Source organism: Macrotis lagotis, chromosome X, assembly GCF_037893015.1.
Source record: "Macrotis lagotis isolate mMagLag1 chromosome X, bilby.v1.9.chrom.fasta, whole genome shotgun sequence".
Taxonomy (NCBI): domain Eukaryota; kingdom Metazoa; phylum Chordata; class Mammalia; order Peramelemorphia; family Peramelidae; genus Macrotis; species Macrotis lagotis.
In genome coordinates, this window is record NC_133666.1 from 407,705,985 (window position 1) to 407,725,163 (window position 19,179).

Consider the following 19,179-nt stretch of genomic DNA (forward strand, 5'->3'; position numbering starts at 1 on the left):
TCTTTCCTCTCCTCTCCCCTCCCTGAGACAATAAACAATCTTATATAGGTTACACACGTGTAGTCATGTAAAACATTTCCATATTAGTCATTTTGTGCACAAAACCTTAAGCACAAAGAAAGAAGGAAGGAAAGAAAGGAAAAAAGGAGATGACAAATAGTATGCTTCCATCTATAGTCAGACAACATAAGTTCTTTTAATTGAGCTTTCCCTCCATTTTCTTCTCAATGCAATTCATCTTCCATATAACTGCCAGTGATATTCCTAAGGGGCATGTCTGTTTTTATCATCCCTCCCCACTCAGTAAATTTCAGTGGCTTCATCTCCAGAATTAAATGAAAAAATCCATTGTAATTTAAAACTTCATAACCTGGTCTCTACTCTCCAGTATTCTTACACCTTACTCTCTTCTACTCAGTTGTGTAATTATCCTTTCTACATTGCAACTTTCCCTATAGAAGTTTTACTATATTATTGAGTAGGCATTAGAAATTAAATGATTTAAATGGGAATATGGGAGGGGGTATTGTGGAAATCACAGACAACACTCAAAGAACAGCAGACAACACAGAAAAAGTTTAGAAACTCAGCAATGCATAAAATATATGTATACTATTGTATAATTCCAATGCAAATTTTACAGTTAGGTATTGTGAATATCCCATAAAAAAGGAGAAAAAAGATTTCTACTCTGCTACAAAGGGGAGGCCAAAAAATTTTACTCAATATTTTTTTAGATTGCTGGGATGCTGTGCCCCTAACTCCCCTGATGTGGATAGGATAACTGTATTGCTCCATGTGCCATTTGTTGTTGCTTGGACATAGTTACCTATTTCCCATCTCCATGTATTTGTACTTTTTGTTTCTCAGTTTCTCTATTCACTTCTACCTAGTTTTAAATGAAAACCACCTTTTATAAGTTTCCAAGTTTCTCCAGCTGCTAGTTTTTCCCCTTCTAAGTAAATCTTTCTTCTACTTTGTGTTTTTTGTAGATATATAATTCTTTACATATTTACCTCTTTAGAATATAAGCTCCTTGAGCATGGGTTGGTTTTTTTTTTGCCTTTATTTGTATCTCTAGGGCTGGTTCATAGTAAATGTTTAATAAATGCTTGTTGATTGATTGGCTAATTGATTAGTCCAAGTGTTCACATTTTGGTTTATGAAGATTATGCTGACTTTGGAGAAGACTTTCAACAAATTTTTTTTCAGTATTTTTCAAAGTAAATGAAGTTGCCTCAGGGGTAAGATTTTATTTTAATACTAAGAAGTGTGCATCTTCTGATAGTCAAGATACTGATAGCCAAGAAAAGAGAATAATTTCCATACAATATTGTCAATAAGATGTTTATCTCTTGTCATGACAGAGAAAAAACATCCACATCTACTTGGGAGTTCCCATGGGAAACTGTACTCCTGAATCAGTCTGTAATTATGCCATAACTCATGACAGCAGAATGACAATTGATTAAATGGTTAGGACTGACAAAAAGAAGTGATGTAGCCAATTTTTATTCTTCTAAGCATCACATTTCATTTGAGGAATAGCAAGTTTTCCAAGAGCAATTTTGACACTCTAGATAGAACTGTTAGAAATATTTACTTTATAGGACTATTAGGTTAATTTGTTTATCATAGACTGAAAATTCCATCATCACCTGAAGTGAGATTACTAATATCTGTGGATTAGGGTTAATTCTCCTTTTCAAGATAGTCAGGAACAAAGGGAAGAATAATAACAGCCAGGTGAGCTTGTTGAATAACTTAATGACTAAATGAAGTATGATTTTGCCATTCAAATAGATTTTATCTAATATTAGACATGCCTTCACATGACTACTGCCATTTTTGAACAAAAATTAAAACTGAATGATAATCAAGCAATGAGAGTACTGAATTATGGTTCAGTAGATGCCAAGTGGCAACTGAAGGAGTAGAATACTTATTGAATCTAATGACTTGATAATGCTATAGGCAAAAACTGATTCATAATAAAACCAACCAAGCAAATATAGGCAGTATCTACTGCTACTTTGACTTCTATTTTTTCTAATGTGAAGATATTTTTTATTTGTCTTGCAAATGCATATATGCTATTTATAACAAGACTATTTTGTGCTTCTTTAAGTGGTTGGTATATGACTTTACTTCTGGGATAAATTGCTTATAAGTGTAGACATTATGTACTGCACCAAAGTCATCACTGTTTACATAATGCCATGACCCATGGACATAATTCGTTATTGGACTGGTTGGTGAAAGCCTAATATCATTGAGATCCCTACTAATCAGATAGTTTCCAGATTTTGAAAAAATGCTTTGGATGGACTTAGTGGTTTTAGACCAAGATGTTGCTGACTGTAATCATAGATGCTAGTTTCCTTAACAAAACTTTTGAGAATGTCAGAGCTGGCAAAAAAATCTAAATATCAATTAGTGGTCCCACATTTGGCTCAAGAATGTTTCAAAGTATATTATGATGCATAGATTGGGGGTGTTGGTGGATTCCCAATTGATCTTGGTAATGAATCCAAACTGTCAAGTTCGAAATTGCAGTTGAGATATTGTTAATGCATATACAAAGATATGGTTCATGATATCATTAGATGGAGACATTCTTATTGAATATATTACTGGAGTGGACAGTTTGATAACTTAATAATAGTGGACAGAAAATATAAGGATTTGGGGTGTGACTACATTTTATTAAATAATGTTTAGTGATTTCTACTATTTATCATATTTTCTTTAAGCATATCATATTTGTTTTTATATAAGTATTTTAAATATCAAGCCATTAATTTTTGAAAAATTGATGATTTATTATTGCCATAGTGATATTTTATTTGAAAACTTATTTGTAGTACATTCAAATTACATTTGCTTATATATGTATTTTAATCATTATGTATTTTACACATTATATTGGTTTAAATAATCACTGAATAAAGTCATTATATTGGTTCTCATTATTGGAATAGCATATGATGCCTCCTCTATCTAAGGACAACAACTGACAACTGATTTCAATTCTTCATCATGATCTGGAGGCCTCCCTAAGGAGGAGTAGTGAAAGAAATGGCAGGTTTTATGAAGCTAGAAAGATTTTGATCCAAGTCTGGTGGACTGCCAATCACAGAATCACACCAGTTGATGTTTGGAAAAGACTTCAGTGTCCATCAAGTTCAATTCATAAGTGAAAATTATCCATCTATAATATACCTGATGGTTCAACTCTCTAAGAAGTTGTTGATGCAGCTTGGGGAAGAAGCTATTTCAACTTTGGACAGCACTAATTGTTAAGAATTTTTTTAAATTATTTTTTCATTGATAAGAAGCCTAAAGGGGTTTCTTTGCAATTTCCACTCATTGACTCTAACTCAAAAGAAAAAGAAAAGAAAAGAAAATCTCACAATCATTACCCTCTGGAATCAAGGAGAACAGTTAAATCTCATTTTTCTTCTATAAGAAAATGCTTCAAATCTTTGAAGACTGTTAACAGGACCATTTAAATTATCTCTTTTGCCCATTTTGTTCAGCTGATGACTTGATTTCATGACCTTTACCATCTTGGTTATTCTTCTCTGGGCATTTTCTATATTATCAATATCTTTTCTAAACTGTGGCTCACTGAACTGAAGATAATAAATGTGTTTTGAACAGGATAGAGTACAATCGGGGCCATCTCTGTATTCATAGAAGCTATGCCTCTCAATGCATCCCTTGGGACATTAACTTTTATGGCTATCACATCACGCTTTTGGCTCATATTGAGCTTGTAGTTCACAAATCCTCCAAATCTTTTTCAAACCAACTATTTCTCTTTCATTTTGTACTTATGAAGTTGATTATTTTTGTAGACAGGTGTCCTGAATGTCAACTTATTAGATTCAGCTCTGGCTTGTCAGAATGCTTTTGCTCTTGACTTTATCATCCTGTGTATCAGTGATACTTCCCAGTTTTGTCATCTGCAAATTTGATGAGTATGCAGTTTATAATTTAAATATTTATCTAAGTTTATCTCTACAGTCTACTACTAAGTTTCCTCTGTGGGGTGGAGGGTAAAACTGGCCCATCTATATTCTAAAGTGCGTGAATCAATTTTGAGATGAGAAGTTCCAAATGTTTTCAGAACAGAAAGTAACCTTAACCTAGTCAGCTGGTCATTCCTGCCTTCCTTTCCAAAACCTATTGTTGTACCTAAGTTGAGTAAGAATAGTATTGGTGTGCAGAGCCATAACTAGAGTGGGGGTAAACTGGGACTTTGGTCCTATGTGCCAACAGAAACATTTCTTTCCTCCCTTTGGTGACCAGTCACTCAGTCATGATGATCTGGAAACTCTCCAGCAGCAGCTGGTCTTTCTGAAACATGGAAATCTCATGTCCTGGGATATGCTTCTTCCTGACAGCTATGTACCAGGTATGCTTCCCTTGCCACAGGCAAAAAAAAAATTCTAGGTTACTGCTCTGGTGGTATGTATGAGTATTATGATGTCTCCTTTCCAAATACCTTGAAGGCAATGAGGTATTAATAATAAAATAATAATAATAATAATAATAATAATAATAATAATAATAATAATAATAAAGTATGGCAGAAGTCTCTTAACTCCAGCATTCCAGTTCTTTGACTTAACCTGGTCTGGAATGGATATCAGATCAGTCTATTTAGCCATATAACCCAAGGTAGATTTGGGTTGGATTCATTGTTCAATTTCTTCTAGAACCTGCTTCCTACTCCTATTGCTGCATGGAGTCTTGGGTCAATACCACAGATCTCACTGCTCTCCTATCACTCTGAATCTTGCCTGATTTTTCTAGTCCCTTGGACAGGGAAATTCTTGCCACAGAGCTCTCAAAGATGCCTCCTCTGGAATTTTGTCTGTTTTCTACTGACCTTTTAATTTTTTGCTCTCCTCCCTGTGGTTTCTATGACTTTTGAAGTTCTATTCTCTCATTTTAGCTGATTCTCTTTTCCTCCTTGGTGTAAGTTCTCAAAGAAAACCATGACATCAGGGAGGTGATGCCAGGAGAAGCACATAAATTGGATTTGAGTGAAGGGGTGCTGTGCTAAGTCACCAGTCTCACTTTCTCCTCCAGAGCCATCTGGGTTCAGTGGCCAGATATGAATCAGGATGACTGGAGATGGCCCTGGATGTCAGGCAATCTGGGTTAAGTGATTTGACCAGGGTCACACAGCTAGTTAGTGTCAGTTGTCTAAGGCTGGATTTGAACTCCTGTCCTCCTGACTCCAAGGTCAGTGCTCTATCCCTTTAGCCACCTAAGCTGCCCCTCCTTGATGTACCTGAGGCATTTTCATTAGTCAATCATTAAAGCCCTACTCTAGGCTGAACCAAAACTCAACTTCTTCACTTTCTGCTGTTAACTAGCACTTGGACTGAGCATATGATGTCTCTTCCAGATATATCTATTTGATAACAAGTGTTCCCACCCTCTAGATCTTGTCTATACCTCATCGGCATCTTTCAAGAGCCAGCAGCAGGTGTATTTCCTTCTAGAATCACCAAATTCCCAAGTTTACTGTAAACATCATTTATCTAGTCTGACTGTCCTTTAGTTTGAAGATTAGGAGACTGAAACATAGAGCAGGGATTTGACTTGCCTATGGTCATACAGAGAATTAAATTAGATTCTGTTTCAGAGTTCTCACCCCTGTGTCAGCACACTAAGTTCCTGTTTCCTGTCTGAAGAAAACCTGCAGTTCTCAGTCTGTTTATAGTCTAGAGATGTATCAAGTACAGTTATACTGATTGTTCCCTCCTTGACTCAGATTTCTACCTGTGCTCATTTTCCTTACTTTTTTTTTTGATGATTCTCCTCATAGGTATCCTATCTCTTCCCCACCCAAAACACACAAGGTAAATTTTTTGAAATTTTATTTTAAATTTATGGAGTAAAACAAATATTCCCATAGCATAGTATAGCAAAAAGAATGATTGCATATGAAAACTATATCTATTATGTAAAATTTTTTATTCCTTTTAAATATAAAGTTATCATATAAATTTCTTTTCCCCCCTTTATTGTTCCCACTCACCTTTTCAGAATTGTATTGCTATTTACAGTAGATTTACAGTAGAAAAGTTATGATACCTACAAAAACATGAAAAGCTAATTTTTACCTAGAATAGGAATTTATATCCTGGTTCTGTCACTGTCTACTATTGTTATCTTGGGTAGGTCACTTCTCTGGTTTTCAATTTCCTCGTGTTTAAAATGAGGGAATTGAATTAGATGACCTATGAAGTCCTTTACAGTTTCAAACTTTCAATCCTATGTAGTCATTCTATCATATAACTATTTCATAGCTATTTCCTTTCAAGGTATGCTGGAAGATGATAGGATTATGGGATTTAAAAACCAGCAGGGACCAAAGAAATCATCTGCTCTTACCTCTTAGTATTGTAGGTGAAGAAACTGAGGGCTTAGTGAGGGAAAATGTTTTGTCTAAGATCATGCAGGTAGTAAGTAGAAGTAAATCTAATGCTTTTTAAACTATACAATAATATGAATGAGTGTAATCAATAAAAATTTTCTTGTTTTGAGATACTGTATCTATTCCTGTAACACTGTCACATTACAAGATGAAACATTGCCTTTCTCCATTCCGATGGCATTCTCCTATCTTTCAAATAGCAATGAGGATAGCTCAGTAATCAAATCTTCCAGTTCTTTCAGTACATTTAGATTTGACTTTTGGTGACTTCATTACAGGAGTTAGGTTTATTTTGTGATTTATCTTGGGTTTCAACTCCTTATTGGTGCATTTTTTTCTGTCCTTTTTGGTCAAAGACCATTCTTCTTAGCCAAGAATAAAAAAGTAAAATAAAAAATTTGAATTTCTTTCTGTTAGTGGCTATCTTGAATTCAATGTCTCTCCCTGATCCACCAGTACTGGTCTTATCCCTTCTATGATCTTTTGTTGTTTTTAGCTTTCCATAAAAGGAGTCTTAGTTGCCTTCACAAAGATCAGCGTTCTTGAAGTGATGAACTCAGGACTGACCTCGGAGATATAAAAACTCAGATTTTTTGAATTCACAAGTCTGCAAAGTTCATTACAAGCTTGCAAAGCATAAGCAATTCACAGATTAAACTTTGTCTGGAGAGACAATAAATTACTTTAGGCTAGGCTGAATAACAAAGTTTGAGGAAGAAAATTCCCGAGGAAAAAGGAGAAAGAGAAGCAGCCATAAGAAATGGCTGGGCTTGATGGGAGTGAGCCCAGTTCAAGAGCTAGGTCCATATTAGTGGTTACAAACTGCGGCGGGGGGGGGGGGGGGGGGAAGTAGTTTTATTGAAAGAGAAAAAAATCTTAGAACTGCGCCCAAATTGAAAGAGAGATCGAGAGAGAGAGAGAGAGAGAGAGAGAGAGAGAGAGAGAGAGAGAGAAGCTTAAATTAGCATAGATCTATGAAATAATTTAGGGAGTCCAGGAGAGGAGAGAAGAAAAGTTTAGATCAACATAAATCTGGCCACATGGAACTAGGGCCAAAGAAACCTCCTCCCTGGAGGGTCTCCTTAAATGCATTTCCATGGTAGGTAGGACAAGGGTGGTCTTTGGGGAATAGCTTAGCACCTGACTACAAGTATTTTCCAATGCATATGCCACAGGGGTGTCCCCCAAAGAGTGGCTAATTCAGAATTCATTGCACTTAGGTGGAGTTCTAAGCACTAGTCTTTCCTATCCCAAAGGGTTGGACCTTCAGTCCAATATGGCAAAAGATTGCTTCATTTCCCTGTCCCCTGCTTCAGATTCATCTTGAGCTTTAGCATTGCCAGCAATATTCTTCCAGGAGCATAATCAAATCCAACAAGTATTTATGAGTAGACAACTATTTTAGGTACTGGGGATATAGCAAAAAGAAAAACTGTCCTTGTCATTAAACATACATTTGACTTTGTTTCCATCTTTTTTCTTGTTTTTACATTTTTAATCAGCAAAAAATCTGCATTATCATACATATTTCCCACCACCACCAAATTATGAAAGAAATACATCACCCCTATTAAATAAACAGGTGAGAGTCAAGAAAAACAAATGTCTGCCCTGATTGAATCTTAGAAAAAAATGTTACATTTTTTATTTTGAACCACTTATCTATCAGGAGGTGCGTAACATCCTTCATTTTTTAGTTCTCTGAAATCATGATGGGACACTATACTGAATGGTGTTCCTAAGTATTTCAAAGCCATTTGTCTTTACATTTTATACATTTTTCTCCTGCTTCTGCTCACTGCACTCTGTATGAGTTTTATAAATCTCCCTAAATTTCCTCTGAAACCATCTCCTTCATTATTTTCTATAGTACAATTGTACTCTATCAGATTTATATATTAGAACTTGTTTATCCATTCTCCAGTTGATGGTACCCCCCCCCCAGTTTCCAATTCTTTGCCACTACAAAAGAACTATAAATTTTTTTTGTACATATTTAGAGTTTATTTTGCTTAGGAATAATCCCTCCCTTCATCTACACACCTCTTCTTTATTTCCTTTCCCTATGTTTTCCATTTTGAGTGAAATCTATTTCTATATTCAATAGTGTCTCTGTGTGTGTGTGTGTGTGTGTGTGTGTGTGTGTGTGTGTGTGTGTGTCTCTGTATGTCTCTGTATTCTTTCCTCCTTTTACTAGTTTAAATGAGAGGTTCAATTAACAGTTCCTTCACTCTTCTTCCTTATTAATATACTTTTACTTGTTTACCCTAATTATGTGAAATAATTTTCCTGAGCTTTCCTTCCTTCTCCCCTACAATATATTTCACTTTCCCTACATTTCAAATCTTTTTTTTTAAAGATCCTTTTTTACAGATATCTTATTGTCTGATCTTGTTACCTTTTAGAATTCTTGTCTTTTCTCTAAGGATATGATTTCTCTCTCATCACACCCAATTTGGATCAAGGTACAACATGGAAACAAAGTAAAGACTGACAGATTGCTTTCTGTGGGGTGGGGTGGGGGGAAAATTGTAAAACTCAAATAATATCTTTAATAAAAATTAAGTAAAAAATAAAGATCCTTTTTTCACATTACTACAATAGTCTTGTTGCAAAAATAAACATAATCCCTCCCCCCCAAAGAAAGAGAAAATTTAAGAAAAATAAAGTGGGAGAAAAAAAAGTGTGCTTCAGTCTGTATTCAGCCACCATCAGCTCTGTCTTTGGGTGGATAGTATTCTTTATCATAACTCCATCAGAGAAACTTAAAATTTTTCCCACAATTTCTATTGTTAGCTATATTTCCCTATACTCTATTCCTCCCCATCCCATTTATTCTATTCTCTCTCTCTCCTTTCATCCTGTTCTTCCTCAAAAGTACCTTGTCTAGAGGCAGGTATGTGGCATAGTGGATAAAGCACCAGCCTTGGAGTTAGGAGTACCTGGGTTCAAATCCAGTCTCAGACACTTAATAATTACCTAGCTGTGTGGCCTTAGGCAAGCCACTTAACCCCATTTGCCTTGCAAAAACCTAAAAAAAAAAAGTACCTTGTCTATATATGCTCCTTCTAAACTGCCCTAATTGATCAGAAGATTCATATGAGTTATCAGTATCATCTTCCCAAGAAAGAATACAGTAATTCAACATTATTAAATCCTTCATAATTTGCCCTTCCGGTTCACCTTCTCTATGTTTTACCTGAGTCCTGTATTTGAAAATCAAACTTTTTTTTTTCAGCTCTGGTCATTTCAACAGGAAAGTTTAAAAGTCCCCTATTTCATTGAATGTCTACCTTTTCCCCTGAAAGAGTATGTTCAGTTGCCTGGGTAGTTGATTCTCTTTTTGTTTTGTTTTCTTTTTTTGCAAGGTAATGGAGTTAAGTGACACAGCTAGAGAATTATTAAGTGTCTGAGGCTGGATTTGAACTCTGGTCCTCCTGACTCCAGGGCCAGTGCTTTATCCACTGGGCCACTTAGATGCCCCCAGTAGTTGATTCTTGATCATAATCCAAACTCTTTTGCCTTCCAGAATATCATATTCCAAGTCCTATGAGCCCTGACTGTAGAAGCTGATAAATCCTGCTTAATCCTGACTGTAGCTTCATGATATTTGAATTGTTTCCTTCTGGATGCTTGTAATATTTTCTCCTTAACTTGGGAATTGTGGAATTTGGATATAATATTCCTGGGAGTTTTTATTTTTGAACCTCTTTCAGGAGATGTTGACTGAAGTCCCTCAATTTCTATTTTTACCCTCTCCTTCTAGGATTATCAGGGCAATTTTCTTGGAGAATTTCTTGATAAATGAAGTCTAGACTCTTTTCCTGGTCATGACTTTCAGTTAGCCCAATCATTTTAAAATTATCTTTTCTGGATATGTTTTCCAATGAGATATTTCACATGTGCTTATAGTTTTTCATTCTTTAGATTTTTATTGTTTCCCGATTTCTCGCAAAGTCATTGAATTCCTTAAGCTCGATTCTACATTTAAAGGAATTATTTTCTTCAGAGAACTTTTGTATCTCCTTTTCCATCTGACCAATTCTGTTTTTTAAGGCTTCCTTTTCCTCATTGACATTTTGGACTGTTTTTTTTATTTGACCTAAACTTGTTTTTAAGAAGCTATTTTCTTTAATTTTCTTTTTTGTGTATCTCCTTCACCAAGCTGCTGACTTTGTTTTCATGATTTTCTGCATCACTCTTATTTCTCTTCCCAATTTTTCCTCTACCTCCCTTTCTTGATTACCAAAATCTTTTTTGAGCTTTTCCATAGCCTCTGAGACCAATTCTTATTTTTCTTAGAGGCTTTGGCTGCAGAAGCTTTGACTTTGTTGTCTTCTGAGTATGTAGTTTGATCCTCCCTGGAATCAAAGTAATTGTCTATGGTCAGATATTTTTCTTTTGTTGTTGGATCATTTCCTCAGCCTATGACATGGTTTAAACTCTTTGTTAAGGTGGTACTCTGCTTCCAGGATGGAAGATAACCTTTCCTAAGCTTTGGAGGGTTTTTGCAATTCCTTTGGGGTCTTAGGAGAGGCTCTGATTGCTCTTCCCACTTGTGGTCTGGTCTGTGGCTGACCACAAACACTCCCCTCTGCCTTGGAGCCATAAGGAGAGTTCCAGCTCTGCTATGACCTTAAAGCTACCCTTTCTGATTCTGGCATCTAAGTATGGAGCAATAGAGTCCTGCCTCAGAGATAGCAGAGAGACTTGTGCAGTCTCCCCGACCCCTTTTGAGTGCTCTCTAGAAGCATCTTCCAGGTGCCTTCCTGCTGGGTGACTCCATAGGCCTTCTTCTGGTGCCTGGGGCCGGGAGTGAATGAAGACCTGCATTGGACTTGGTTTCATGATGAAGCAGTCGAGTTTTCCCACTGACTTTCCAAGTTGTCCTTGGTAATCCCAGTACTGAGAAGTCTGGAAACCACCCTTGCTGCCATGGACCCAGAAGCCCCCTGGGACCCAGGAAACCATGGGGTGTTCCTGAATGGAGTAGATTTGCAGCGCTTTGTAACCCTAGTGTAAGAGACCTTTCCTGTGGATCTTCCAAGTTTTCTTGGGCTGGAAAATTGTTTCAGTCAGTCTTTCTGTGGATTCTGCCACTCTAGAATTTGATTAGTCATTATTAAAAGGCATTTGGAGTTTGGGGGGAGTTGGAGAGCTGCTGGGATTTCCTGCCTTTACTCTGCCATCTTCACTCCACCCCCTCTTTTTTTTTAAGATGCTTACAGGAATGACAGAATCTCTTCCAGGTCATCTATTAAAATCCCTGTATGACTCCTAATGATCTTAGAGAGGACATATATATTGTCTACCCAAATTAGAATGTAAGCAGTTTTTCCTTGTTTAGACCTTCATTATTATTCATGCATATTTAACTTTTTATGATTCTCTTGACTTGTGTGTTTGACTTCAAAATTTCTATGAATTTCTGGTCTTTTCACCAGGAATAATTAGAAGTTCTCTATTTCTTTAAAAATCCATTTCCCCCTGTAGGATTATATTCAGTTTTTTTTTTTTTTGCTGGCTAAGTTATTTTTGACTGTAATTCAAAGTATAATCTTTGTCTTCTGGAATATCATTTTCCTAACTCTCGACTTCTTCATAGTGGAAGCTGCTAAATCATGTGAGAAACCTGACTGTGGCTTCTCAGTACCTGACATTTTTCTTTCCGGTGACTTGCACTACTTTTTCTATTTTCTCTTTAGAGACTGCTCTAAATTTTGGATATATAAAATAGTTGTAAGTTTTCATTTCAGAGTTTCTTTTAGAAGGGACTGGTGGTTTCTTTATATTTCCACTTTGTCTTCTAGTTTTAAGGGGTCTGAATTATTTTCTTTTATGATTTCGTACATAAGGTTTTTTTTTTTTGGACAATGACTTTCAGATTATCCAGTGATTCTTAAATTTTTTTCCTCCTGATTTTTTTCCAGATCAGTTTTCTTACTATGAGATACTTTATTACTTCTCCTTTTTTTTCAGTTTTTTACTTTTTAAAAAAATATTTCTTGTTGTCTTGTGGAGTAATTATTTTCTATTTTTCTATTCTAATTTTCAGGGAGTTTGTTGCTTGGGCAAAGTTTTTGCACCTCTTATGTCAAATTATTCATTTCTTTTCTAATTTTGCATACCTCTCATTTCTTTTCCATTCCACTCCTCATCTCCTTTCATTTAATTAAAAAAATATTTTTCCATTTTTTCCCCCAGGAATTCTAGTTGAATTGTGCCCATAATCTGTTTTTCTTTGAAGGTTTGCTATAGACATTTCAAGTCATTGTCTCTTCTGGGTTTGTGTCTTGAATATCCCTTTCATCAAAAATAACTTTATGGTGATTTTTTTTTCTCTTTGTTCACTCTTTCAGGTTACTTCCTGGTTTCAAATTTTAAGATAGGTCCCTGCTCTGTACAGTTTTGGACTGAAGATCATGACTGGTTCTGCTCCTGATTTCTTGGGGGTATTTAGCATTATATTATTCCACGATCTCTGGGACAGCTCAGGCAGGAAAAACCTGCAAGCTCAGTTCTCCCAAAAGAAATCTGACTGTTCCTTAACAATAAATTAAGAGTTCTTAAGCTCCTGACCTGGATTTGATTCTGAGCAAGAGACCTATGGGCTTGTTCCATTTACAGTTCTAGTGATAGCAACTGAACTCAGCTCCTCAACCAACCAAGTGGAAAACTCTGCTTATTTAGAGTGATGGACTTGTAGGTTTGTTTCCATTCTGTCTGTGATTCCTTTACCGGCTTCTGATTGGGCTGTAAGGTAGAACTGAGACCTCCAATCCTGATGTTTGATGAGCCTCACAATTGCTTCTAGTTTTTGAACTTGCTTCTTGCTCTAGAAACCAGTCAAAGACTACTTTCTTTCCATGCCATATATAAGTAACAGGTTTTCTTGTTAGACATCTGGGATATATAACCTGAAGCTGGATAGTAAGTGATAGCTGTCTGTGGCACCAATTTCTGCACTCTATACAAAATTTAGGTTCCTAAATGCTGAATTTGGAATCACATCTTGCTTTCCCAGTCTTTCTCTTTAGATGATAAAAAATTTTTTGATACCTTTTTTATATCATCCATATTTTCCAGTTTTTCCTCCCCCCTCTCCAGAGAACAATCCCTTTTATAGTTCTATACCATGATATATTACCTGTCTTTTTTGAGCTCTTAAAATGTGTGATCAAGGAAAGCAGGACATTATCTTCTGTGCTCTTCAGATTTTTTACAGAGCTGGTTTTAAACACAGAGTGGTCACTTTTCCTAGGCTCTGCCATCCTTACTATTTCAAACAGGTTTTTGGTGAGAATTAGGTCTAGAACAACAATTTCCCCTGATAAATTTCTTTTTTAGAAAGATGAAATTTTAATTAAAGTCAAGAATTTGGTGAAACATTTTGGCAAATGGGGAATACTAGTAAAAAGTCCATATAATATGTTTTCCCCTTTTCCCTAATTATTGTACAATACCTTTGTTCTCAGATTGTGATCTATTTACCAAACTTCTCATTCATTCAATCTTCTATCAAGCTATTCTATGATAAATACTCATAATACACCTTCTCTTTCTACAACTAATAATCTTTATTTAAATATTCACTTTATTATGCTTCCCCCCTCTGGAGTTCCTCATATGAATGTATCATCTTAACATAGATGATACTGTACCATTCCTTGAATCTATCTTCTTTTGAGATGATTCTTTTGAAGAGTCATTTTCCAGGTCAAAGTCTCATCTTAACAAATCTTAGTGAAACTTTAGAAGTCATTTGTCTCCTTGGGTTATGATCTTTAGCTCACCTTGTTCTTAATACTTTTTGTATTTTTAAATAAACACATCATGTTTTTTATTCCTGGTTCCTTTTTGGAATTTTTTCTTTTATGGATTTTTGGGCATCTATGCTGTTATTATCTTTCTTATATAGTAGTTCTCTTTTATAAATAATTTTTGATATAAATGGAGCTAGTTTTTTCCTACTTTATTCTTTTTTATTTTAAAATATATTTTGTTTAGATTTGTAAGAGTCCAGGCAAATACATATATATATATATATATATATATATATTATATCAACACTTATAAGATCAACACTTATAAGAAACTTTGACCATTCCTATATTTTAAACTGGGTTCCAGGAATCCAAAACCAGCTGTAAAGATATGCCATCTGAGGCAGCTGTTCACTTCTAAAATTTTCCTTTCTCTTCTGAAACCTTTTATCCTTAATCAACAACAGTGATCAAAATACCACCTGTGTCCTTAATGTCTTGATTTTATTGCTCAACTCTTCATAATCCTTAATAATGCTTTCTAGAGTCTCTCTAATAGTATCATTTGTGTTCACATAAATCATCAAAAGTCAGTAGTAGTCGTTAGGTTACTATATAGATATTAGTTATGTCACTTGCCAACCTGTGACTTTGTAAATGTTTATTGTAGCAAAACAAGGAGCCAGCCTACTTGAACCTCTTGGTCTTGGAAAGAAGCAAGAAAATTATTTTCAAATTTTATTTTCCCTTATCTACCTACAATAATATTTGAAATTCAAATATTAGAGATTCATTCCTTTTGTGTTAATAGTTACCTTTAGATGCTGAGGAGGAGTAAGAAAGCAGTGTGGAGAATCAAAATTTCTGTGTGTCTCAGGAGGACTTGAAAATTATCTCCTCTTGTTATTGTCCTCTGGGGTTTATTGTAGACTATCTGTTTTGATAACACATAATAAATAAGTGATATGTGTAGTGAAATTTTCTGGTATTGAAGGTGTATATATTTTTAAGGCAGTTTTTAAAATCATCATACTTTCCTGTGTGTTATACCCACATTTTATTGCCTATCTTATCTACTCCTATTCCAGTATATGATTGGAGGAAAGTTGATTTGATTTTTTTTTCTTTTGCCTGGAATGATTAGAAGCTAATATAAACAGGTTTCTTTTCTTAAAAATTGTATGAACAAATATCATCCTAGTAAAACTGGAAAAAAAAAACGCTGATATCTGGGAAGAAAGGCCTTTGGAAAATGTTTATAATTATGCAACAAAATCATTTTATTGAGAAATGGGAACTTCATGTGTTAGACCCAGACTGGGGGGTTGCAAATAACTGTTGGAAAAGAGATTTCTCAAGGCTATGAGATCAAAATCCTGCTTCAGGTTTTGCATCTTTCCTTTTTTGCTTCCTTGTTGACTGTGATGGAGAGCTTTTCTATCTTGCCTATCTGCAGGTGACATGATAGTGTAGAAATAAAATTGAGAAGGACAGAGATAGAAAATTGAGATGTAGTGGATAGGGTGCTGAACTTGGAATCAAGAAGACCTGGGACCTAAATCCTACTTTAGATTTTTCAGATGTGTAACCCTGAACAAGGCACTTAACTTTCTTGGGCCTCAGTTTCTTTACTTGTAAAATAAAGTGGTTAGATTCCATGGTTTCTAACACCCCTTTTGTGTTCTAAACCTATGAAGTTGAAGACAAAAAGTAACTCTTCCTAAATGGAAGGAAGGTCTTGAAAGCTGTTAGAATTATTGATGGTATGAAATTGCGAACAATTTATTTGTTTTTTTCATACACAAATATTGCAAATGAAAAATGGTTGAAGTACTCAATGTGTTTTTACTAAATGTAAATTCAGAAGATGATTTTTTTTTTGCCTTTCAAAGTTTGAATCACTCTGGTAAATACAATTTTATACTCAATTTTTAATACATTTAAAAAAATCTTTTAAAAAACCTAGTGACGGGGCCGCTAGGGGCGCAGTGGATAGAGCACCGGTCCTGGAGTCTGGAGTACCTGGTTTCAAATCCGGTCTCAGACACTTAACAATTACCTAGCTGTGTGGCCTTGGGCAAACCACTTAACCGCATTTGCCTTGCTAAAACTAAAAACAAAACAAAAAAATCCAGTGAACTCTGTAAAGTTCTAAATTCTAAATAAGGTTAGGAGTGTATAGGTGGATAGGAACATTTATTTCTAAATCTGTATCACTGAGGATAAAAATTAAGCTTTAACATTCATTGTGAATGGTGGCAGATTTTCCTCAATGTCAACAGTCATTTTAATAAAACTTAAAAAAAATCAAGTTAACTTTTTTTAGGCTTTTGCAAGGCAAACAGGGTTAAGTGGCTTGCCCAAGGCCACACAGCTAGGTAATTATTGTCTGAGACCGGATTTGGACCCAGGTACTCCTGACTCCAGGGCCGGTGCTTTATCCACACCACCTAGTCGCCCCTAAATTAACTTTTAAAAAGACCTTCCACATACATATTATGATATCAACCTATCAATGACTATCTCTTCTAGTGTTCTCCTCCATTTCCCTCTCTCTGATTACAAATATGGATACATACTATACGGAAGAAATATATCATAGTTCAATGGAAAGAGCACTGAATTTGGAGTCGGATCTGGGGGATTAAATCTGGGTTCTTACTCTAGAATACTACCTCAGAAGTCTCAGGACCTGACTGCAAATTCAGACACTCCCTATATGATCTTAGACTTCACTTTCATCTGGAAAATTAAGGGTTTGGACTAGCAGACTTCTGAAGCGCCTTCCTATCTCTTGATGCATGATGCTATTAGTCACTTTATAACTTATCTGTAAGATGGGGATAAGAATGCTCACACTGCTAGACTCCCAAAGTTTATTACTGTGAGGAAAAAAAATTTAAAACATATTTGTTCCCCTTTCCTCCACTTTGGTACAAGAGGGGGATTCATGGCGAGCTGCTCCTCTTGTGATGGTCACCACATGTTTCAGACCAGGAGGAATGCATTCCTCCTAAGAGTTCGGCCAGGGCTCCGGTGCGCGCCTGCGCCCTCTGCTGCTGCTGCTCTCTGTCTTTTTGTGTGTATGTATTTAGAGGGGAGGAGAGTGTTAGGTGACACTCAGGAGGTGGAGGAAGAGTTCAGCTGGAGTCATACATAGTCTCGTTCACTGATTTACCGGCGCCAGGACTGAAGCAAGAGGCAACCTCCCTAAACAGCACCCATCTCCTCCGCCTCCACCTTTCCCTTCCCCATCCCGGTGCCCCACTCTCAGGCAGACAGACACACGAGTGAGTAGCTGTTGATTGTGTTCCTTAGCAGCATTACCTTTCTCTCTTTTGCTGTTCCTTCTCTCCCTGGGCGGCTCTATCGAATATCACACCTGCTCACTAGCATCCTCTCCCACAGGGCCTCCCCGGCTCCCCTGTCTGGTGGATGCAGCTCTCCCAAGCCTGTGCCATTCTGGTGGCTGACATTCCCCCTGCCCGGGAAGGGAGTTTGCTGGGATTCCCGGATCGGTGCTTCCGCAGCCGGTGGGATTCCCCGAGAGCGATTCCCCCGGAGGGCGGCTCTTGCAGGAGCACGGATGGGGGAAACCCGCCTTTGTGAGGCTCTCGGACCCCTCTGCTGCGAGCCTGCGAGAGGAAGTGAGCTCGAGTCTGGTGCAGGAGCAAAGGGGCTGCTGCCAGACGGATCTAGGAGTTTCTCCATCTCAGCCACCTCCCCGTAGGCTCGTTTATTTATTGAAAATCGAGCAACACAAAGGCTGAGCGCGAACACTGGGATTAGACTGGAGCAGGGGGAGAGCGCTCCCCTCCCTGATCCCATCCCCCAGCCCTGAGCTCTCCCTTTGGCTGCACGTATTCCTGTGACCCGAGGACTAATGAGTGGCTCGGGGGCTGATCGTGGGGATTTACAAAGAGAGCACCCCCACCCAGTGCAATCCTACCCATTTCAAGCTAGTCATGTGGACGTGGTTTGTTTCGAAGCAATTCATCCAGCTGTGTATGTTAAATGTGTGTGTGTGAGTGTGTGTGTGTGTGTGTGTGTGTGTGTGTGTAGGCAGGCACACATCCCTGGCGTACACAGTGGAGCGTTCACTTTGTGTAATGAAGAAGCTTCTTTCGTCCTTACTGTAGCAGCGCCCCTCTTCTATAGTTCTGTGTATGTCGCAGCTGTGTGTCCGGAACCGTTCCGGAGAGGGGGAGAGAAGCCTTCAGTGTAGCACAGGCTTCCCCTGCCGCTATTTCTTTGTTTCTTGTCATCACCCTTCCCTTCCTCGGGACTGACAAGTCCTGCCTTTAAGATGTGCAGTTTCTAGTGGCACCGGGCCCCCAGAGACAGGCTCAGCGTGGGATGCAGCCTTGAATGCCCTTGATATCTGTAATTGAATATTTCTTTCCGTGGGGTTTATTTTTAGTATTGGAAATAAAGGCGCAGGCATGCTGACCTTTTGCTATGGCTTTTGGCTTTAAATAAAAGGGTCTCTTAATCGATGGATTAAACGGGACATACGTCCAGTACAGTACACGTGGGTTTGCACAAGTATGTGTACATTCTTACACACTCGTGGATTTTTTTTTTAAAGAGGAGTTCGAATAGAGTCTCTGTGTTAACTTTCCTTTGTTCTTATGGATATTTTCTATTTTGGGAAATGCAGTAGGAGTGGGAAAGGTTACAATTAGTTCCCCCAAATAAAAGGAAGCTGCTTCTGAGTCATAGCTGACATTAATAATTATTAACATGTTAAAACAGATGTGTTGCCCATTGCCAAAGGGGGCGGGGCAGGGCTGGAGAACGACGTCCGCCCCGTAGACAATGAGAGAGGATCTCTGCCGCCTGCCTCTTATTGTTCCAGAGTCGAAAGACCGAGCCCGACAGCACCCTCCCTAGCCCTCCTCCCGCTGGTTCTCGTCCCGTGGCATCGTCCTGTGCCCTCTCTGTTCTCGGGGTGGTCCA

General features: G+C 37.3%; 1 protein-coding gene across 5 annotated transcripts in view; it reads left to right on the forward strand.

The window, feature by feature from the left end:
* Window positions 1-19,179, forward strand: part of SLCO5A1 (solute carrier organic anion transporter family member 5A1) — a 411,786-nt gene that overhangs the window by 218,760 nt on the left and 173,847 nt on the right. Inside the window, exon 1 of one of the 5 annotated variants that reach the window (XM_074207459.1) lies at window positions 17,346-17,510. The exons of the other annotated variants lie outside the window; for them this stretch is intronic. The gene's annotated coding sequence lies outside the window, so the exon portion shown is untranslated. Of the gene's footprint in view, window positions 1-17,345; window positions 17,511-19,179 lie in introns of those variants that run through there. 5 annotated transcript variants of the gene reach the window in all.